This window comes from Syngnathus floridae, chromosome 21 (genome assembly GCF_059516105.1).
Source record: "Syngnathus floridae isolate MCC-2025c chromosome 21, RoL_Sflo_1.0, whole genome shotgun sequence".
Taxonomy (NCBI): Eukaryota; Metazoa; Chordata; class Actinopteri; order Syngnathiformes; family Syngnathidae; genus Syngnathus; species Syngnathus floridae.
In genome coordinates this window covers 8,652,726-8,660,391 of record NC_142433.1, presented here as the reverse complement: position 1 = coordinate 8,660,391, position 7,666 = coordinate 8,652,726, and positions in this window count along the sequence as shown.

Genomic DNA, 7,666 nt, shown 5'->3' with positions numbered 1-7,666 from the left:
CTCATCTACATTCCTACCCTCAACGGTCACGAGCTGTGGGCAGCGACCGAAACGTGATACTAGCGGCCGAAATGAGTTTGGTGAGGTGTTACGGGCATGTCGCACCAGAAGGAGGCCCCGGGGATGACCCAGGACACGCCGGAGAGGCTATGTCTCGGCTAGCTTGGGAACGAGCTAGGCGAAGTGGCTGGGGTCTGGGCTCCCTTGAATGTATAGATATGAATGGTATTACCTGAAAACTAATACTATATTCCACAAAACTAGGAAATCTGAACATTCTGACTGCCGACTTGAATGTATAGATATGAATGGTATTACCTGAAAACTAATACTATATTCCTCAAAACTAGGAAATCTGAACATTCTGATTGCCGACTCTCCTAATGCCGCATTTCAGAAAACAAAAGAATCAGAAACTTTCAGACCTCAGTCGGCCTTTGGACAGTGTCTTTCAGAAAACTTTGTCCCTACTTGCAAAGCCAACTTGACCAAAATGATGAAATCCCTGAGAGCTGTTGAGTTGTGTCTTTTGTTTCAGTTTAAATTGGATGGCTTTTTGAATGTTGGGCCTTGTGAGCGCCATGTAAGCTTTCTCACATCCCAGCAAACTCGAACGTAGCGTGATCTGAGAAATCTGATTGGATGTTTAGTGCGCTTATTCGGCATCGGCGTGACATTGCCGCAATTCTAAGTAAAACGGCGATGCTTTTACTCAGGCTAAATACTTGTAGCACTTGCGTGAATGCTTGTCTCAGCATTAAACACAATCACATCGGCCGTTTAAGAAGTTGAACAAGAAACAAAGGCACAAAAGAAGGAAAGTCAGGGACTTACTTCTTAGTGTTCATGGAAATTGAGCCCAACCCCCGCCCCGACTTCGACTCACAACCAACCCCCAGCATCGTTGTCCCACCCCCGCATCAAAGTACGAGGTTTAAAAGCCAGACCTCCATTGACCGCCGAGTTGCTCCCTTATGCTAATTTTGCTAACCGAAGAGCACAAGAGGTGGAAGGAATATCAAAGAAAGACTGATTTATTTTTTTGACTCCTCCCTCACACCATTTGCAGACTGAAACTGAATGCAAGAGTTATTTACAGTGTCCTAATGTGTCCAATTATTATTCATTTTGCCCCTCGATCAATGTCCGTCTGTCCCGACAGCCTCGGGAGTCCCGCGGGCGATTCTAAGGCTGCCTTTGCTCCCCTCGAACGCCGACCCACCCCCTAGCATCGCGTCCCTCGGTGAAGGTTTGCTCAAGGGTCTCAGGCCTCGCCGGCCGCCGCTGACATTTGGGCCGGCATCGATCGATGAAATGAGCTGCCGAGGAATCTTGACAGGGAAGCGTCGTTAGCGCAAATGCTAGGCCAAGACAGCGCCGAGGGCCACCCTGGTTGTTTTGCTAGCGACAAGCTTGAAAACGCCTTGAAATCTTCAGTCATAATTGCATAAACTGACGATTTGTCGCACATTAACACCCGGATGGACTTGCGTTTTTTTTTTTTTGTTGCTCTTTCAAGGGACTTGTAAATTTAAAATTGCTATTTGGACACTGGTATAAAAGGCAACACCAACAAATTTAGGAAGTGTGTACGTGTGTGTGTGTGGTGGAAGGAGCCAGGAATTGATTAAAGCTTTCACTCTCAATGTGCTTAATTGCCCAGTGAGGCTTAGCAGACGGTGCTGGCGAGATTGATGTCCGATATCCAAGAGGAGGGCCAGTCAATGTGTGTGTGTGAGTGTGTGTGTGTGTGTGTGTGTGTGTGTGTGTGTGTGTGTGTGTGTGTGTGTGTGTGTGTGTAGGTGTGTGGGTGCGTGTGTGTGTGTATGTGCGTGCGTGTGTGTGTGTGTCTCATGGAGGCCCCATTGATAAGCGGCCAAGAATTCTCCATTTAATGTTGAAAGATGGAATGCTTAAATATCTCACATCACTGTGGACTGATAAAGCCCGAAGGTGTTTTCCAGAGTAGGTGGAAGAATAAAATTGAATGGAGAAAAAATAAGAATCTACAATTCCCAAAACGATGTGGGCTTTGTTTTGCTTTGACCCTCAAGTTTCCATGTTTCCTTTTCATATTTAATTCCTTCAATTTTACCCTCATTTGTTTGCTTATGAAATTTTAAGTAGCACGTTTGCAGCCTGAGGCCGTCGATGATCGACACGGCGAGCGGAGCGTCTGCAAGCGGGACCCCCCCTTTTGCAGAGCCTCCTTAAGTGTCCTCGGGGGCATAGAAGGTGAACGAGGTGACCCATCTGGAAGGTAAATGTGCAAGCGTGTGAAGATCACAGACCAGGCCTGATTTGCGCACAGCGCCAAGCCTTGTGTTTGGCTAACCAGCAGCACATCGTAGTGATCACCTGACATCTCTGCGCAGATTTGCCTCGCCCCCTTTCCAATAGTGCTCCTGTTTCGACACCCAGTTGAAGTCGCTTGACTACCATCAAAGCAGATTTGAAAATCAAGCATAAAAACCCCAAAACATCTAGCCGATTGTGGACAAGGCATTGTGGATGTTGCTAAATTACGGTGTGCTTGCGGGCGGGGCTTATGCAAATGAGCAGGACCTCCTGCATGACTTACCTTGGTTTTTATCATGCTAAACATGTCGGCGTGATATGCTAACGGGGGAGGGGGGGGGGGTCTTTTCTGAGCAGGTTGTCACATTTGTGTTTTTATTAACTTTGGTCAAAAGGTGTCCAAAAAATCCTGCCAAGGATAATTCAAGTGCAAACGTGGTCTGGTTTGGATTGAAGTGTGCGCGTCCAGTGGGCACGGGTACTGATTGGGCAAAACGTGGGGAAAAATCGTCTTTGTGTGTCAGACCACCCAGGCTCCGCTGCAGACTCCAGCTGTTCCCCTGCTGTGGCTCCAGTTTTTGTTGAAGAATTGGGGGAGCTTTTGTGTCCTGTGCAGGTGTCCCTGCTCTATTCAGCCAGAAAGAGTAGTTCTTCCCCCACCTGTGGCAGGTCTTGCCCCACGAGGTATCTAGTCACTCCGGCCTAGACCGGTTTGGGCAGGCCGACAATGGACCGGGAAAGGAATCCGACTCTGACTGGTTTGTTACAAAATCTTGAATGACGCCCACACATTGCGAGTTCACATCTAGCGATGACCTGCGATGTGACACGGCGAGCGCGTTCAGGCTTTTGGGCTGTCCGCATCACATTGTACTTCATCACTTTTAGGAAGATGGTGTAAGATGCTTGTATCCTGTTTTAAACTCCCAAATTGCTTCTCACTCAAGCGTTACATAATATAATAAAAAAAAAAAAAGTCCTACTCAAGCAACACATCACGTGTGTTAATCCCACTTTATGTAGCACATCAAAGCCAATCTATCTCAATTTAACATTGGTTCTCAGCTAGGCCAAGAGGAAAAGCATCGTATGAATTAATGACCCCCCCCAGCAAGCCCGGCCCTCCTCCCTCCACCATCTTTAAACACCTTCAAAAATGAGTTTCATACCTCCCTGAAATAAGGCAAGAAGGTGTCATCTGATTGCTTCCATATTCAAAAATAAAAACATTCGGAGGGAAACACTAGAACACCCCCCAAAAAAAGGACTGTACAAGTCACATAAACAGGAAGCAGCGTCAAGATAAAGGCACTCACGTCCTAATGCACAGTGCAGCGGGCCCCGGTGGAGGCCCTGACAGAGGCCCTGGCGGAGACGCCGGCGGAGTCCAAGGATACGCTCTGAAAGTCACCAGTCTGTCTTTGGGGTTTTTATCTTTGTGATTGATGACGAGAAACACGAGCGCATTGTGGAGAGGCCCGCTGACCAAAAGTGCTTGGCTTCAGCTCCTGCGCTTGAAAAATGATGCATGATGATATATTATTCATCTCTTCCCCTCGTGCCCACTGCGCCATTAGCAAGCGTCTGGCGGCCAACAACACGCGAGTGAGAACAGCAATGTTCCCCCGCCGTGTGTCTCCAGTTAAGCAGCTAAACAGCTAACCAACGCGTCAAGCTAATCTACAAGTACACCATTTCAGAGATTTTTTTTTGTTCCTTAAAATTTCAAACTCTTATGTACAAACAAAGTTAGTGTCAATTTGGGATACCAATTGATTGTATGGAGCGATGAATCGTTTCTTAAGGCAGTAAGCTACTGGAGCACCATCAAGTCACCTAAAATGGCGGTGGGGGGGGCACCATATCAGACAAGGAAGTTGTCAGCATAAGTGTGCAACGGGGGCATCAGGAGGGATTCCGTTTTCTTGTCTGCCAGCTTGCGATAGCGACGTTTTCATCACAAGCATTACGGCTTCTCCCTTTCACACACGCACACATGCCTCCGAGGGGCATGGTCATCCGGCTGACCATGGTCCGACCAGGCGTGACTTTTCTGGAACAAGGGGCCAGAGAGGCGCTCACGTTCCAGATCCCACCGAGCTGCGAGGGGCCAAACGGGACGGGGGTGGGCACCACGTGATGGGACAAACTGTCCCCACACACGCTGTCCGTTTAAGTGCCCCTGGTCCAGGTGCTTGAAACCAGAATGACAGACTTCCCGTGTCTTTCTGGGCAAGGGTCCTCAAGACTTTTTGTGGCTCCTCTCAATAGAGACACACCTAGCGGAATTTTCAAAAACCTTCACAGGGTGCTACGAACTCCGACTTTCTTGCTAGTCATCAAACGTTGCTGCCATGAGCGCATTTCGCTTTTTGTCTTGCTAACATGCCAAAGGCTCGTTGTCGTTATTGTCGTGCCTTGATGTGATTTCTCGCTATTGTTCTTCTCATGCGCATGGGATCGGTCGCCATAGGCCCCAATCTGCTGACGACGCGGCTTTTGGAACGCACAGGCCAACCCTGCGATGATGTTGAAACTCGCTACATGTTCTGGGCTGGCTCTTGTTAGCAAAAAGTATGACGCTTCGTGGATGGAGGAATTCCCCAAAACATTTACTAATAAAGATTTCTTTTGAAGCAGACAATGTCATTTTGCTAGAAATTGAATGGCAAAGAGCCAAAGCTGCCCAGAAAGTCACAATGCATTTCTCGGGTCAAGAACAGCTGAGGAGAATGCAAGATCTTTGGTGTCGGGCAGACAATTTGCGTCTCGCAAATCTTTGGTCTGCACTCGACAAAGGAAAAGTGCTTTTGACGGAAGTGGGCGCTAATGCTGTAGGCTACTCTGTAAATTTAAATGGAACCATTGGAACCTTTTTGTGAGAGGGGGAGGGGGGAAGTGTTGCAGTGGCAGCGAGGCCCCTTTTGTGGCGTTTATTAGCGCAGACTTTAAAAATTACAGACAAAAGCTGGCGAGAGGCTTCTTGACACTTGTGCCGACGCTTCCTTGAGCGCGGCGCTAATTATATGTGGCGTGCTACACAAGACTTTAATTGTGGCGGGGCTATAAATAGAGTAACTTGTTATGAAAGCATCACGTCGCCAGCGTTGTCTGACAATCTGGCCATTAGATCCGCTTTGTTCCTCCCCAAAAGAAAACATTACCTATAAATATGAGCCACTTTGACTCAGATTGTTGACATTTCCTTCCGTCTCACACACCTGACTGCAAAATCCCGAGTGTCCAAAAAGCCAAAATGTTATCCAAACATTTTATTTTAAATATTCAAAGACATGGTAGTGTAACAGCAATTTTGAAAGAGAAATGTTTTTTTCTCATGATAAAGCCATTCCTAAAAAAGTTAGCATTCAACACACATACAAAGCGCCGTCTCGTCTCGTGCCGCCAAACTTCCACGCGATCCTTGCCCAGTGGCGGTGGCGAGGCCGGTGAGCTCCTAATGATAGCTTTGCCCCGGGCTGCAGACTAAATCAAGGCTTGCTGGATAAAGCCGCTCAGTCCCGCCACTTAACCTGCACTCTTTCTGTCAAACTACCCCCACCGCCGCCAAACATGGCCGCACATTCATATGCAAATTGAACGGAATGGCCCGACCACCGCCCTTTGATTCGTCGCTCTCTGGAAATAACTGGCAGGAAAAAAATGGTTGTTCCAGAAAATCTGATTACTGGGTTAGCCCAACTCAAATGCGACTTGAAATGCGCACGCCGTAGTCTGACGGAGGTGGTAACCAATTCAAAGTGTTCCATTCATTTCAAACCGAGACATGCCTCCTTCTTTTCTCATCTGGAAAAAAACCAACAAAAACAACAAAACAGGTTGTAAGCATCTCTGTTTCACACAAACACACCAGGGTTCCCAGCTGAGGCCATTCAAACTCCCAGCTGCAAGTATGGGTATATTCTGGAGAAAATAATCCCCAAAAAAGTAAGTATCATATCAAACAATCCTTGCGAGAAATTGCTTAGCCATCGTTTTCTGACATGATTTCCATCAGCGACGCCACGCCCCCCGCAACACACCCACACGTACGTGTATTGGAGCATATTCCGCGGGGGTCCCTTCTGGAGGACACGTGAGTGCAGCGCTGTCATGGTGCTCGAATGGCCCGACCAAACAGAAAATTGCGGCACATGTCATGTTTGCGCTGTGGTCGCAATTACATTGGAAGCTCACCGGGCGGGCGCCTGTTCTTTTGTCCTAAAATGACATTGTCACCCCTGATTTTGCTTCCTAGGCCCGTTTGATGATGTTGTATAGAAGTCATGCTGCTGTGTCATCAACTCAACTCTCAGATGATTCGCTCAAATAGCGGACCAAAAAGTCTCGAAAGAATCGCCAAAGTCCCTTGCTGGCTAAAAGGCCGATCACAATATTGCTGAACGTAAATCAAGTTGTTAGCACCACCGATGGCAAAATCTCCTCCCATCTACCGTTGAGGAAACAAAGGACGAGTGGAGAAGAAGTTAAGGAAATGACGACAAACGCCTGGCGTCCCGTCTTTGTCAGCCGGCATGTGTTTGTGTGTGCATGCGCGCAATGGAAACCCCCAAGGTTTGCCCCGTGACAAGTGAGCCACCCCCTGCCCCCCACTATCCCATCCACAGAGGAGAAAAGGCGACCTCGGCAAAGAAAGGGAAGAATGGAGCGAGCGGGGAAGGAGGGAGAGTCCAGCTGTAGGCAGCACAATGCAAGCGGGAGCTTGGCACCGGCTCAAAGGCGCCCCGAGCCAGTGCCTCCCACTGACACTGTAACCCCCCAACCCCCACCCTCCCCGTCATCCGTCCCTGACAAATGAAAAGCATTTGGTGCTGAGGAAGGAAGGGTTGGCGTGGGGAGCGGGTGGGGGTGGGGATTAGCAATCGGTAGCTTAATCCTCATGATTACACTCAAAATAAATTCAAGTGATGCACATTCTCTTTTAACTTGAGCTGTTTCAGGACAAAAGATGAAATTTTTGTAGCCACTATGAGAAAACATCCATCTCAACGATGGCTGTTTGATTTCAGGTCTGAATTGATGCACAACGGCCGAGTCACTAGATTTTGCTGCAGTAAAAATAGACCAGTGGAACATGCGCCGTACAGCCCTCGTTTTTTTTTTGTTTTTTTTTTACCAGCGTGTGAAAGGGAATACCCTGCCCCATAGGGGAGAGTTAGCAACCCCTACATTCCACAGCACACTCCATCACCCCAGCAAACATGCCTGTAAAAAAAATCCGTCAGCATGTTTACGCTCAATGAAGCGTCCGTGACCGGCGGCCGGGCGGTTGCTTGCGTGCACGCGTGCGCCGCCTTTTCCTGCATCGATTACACTAATTTACATGTGCGCCTGTTTGCGCAAAATA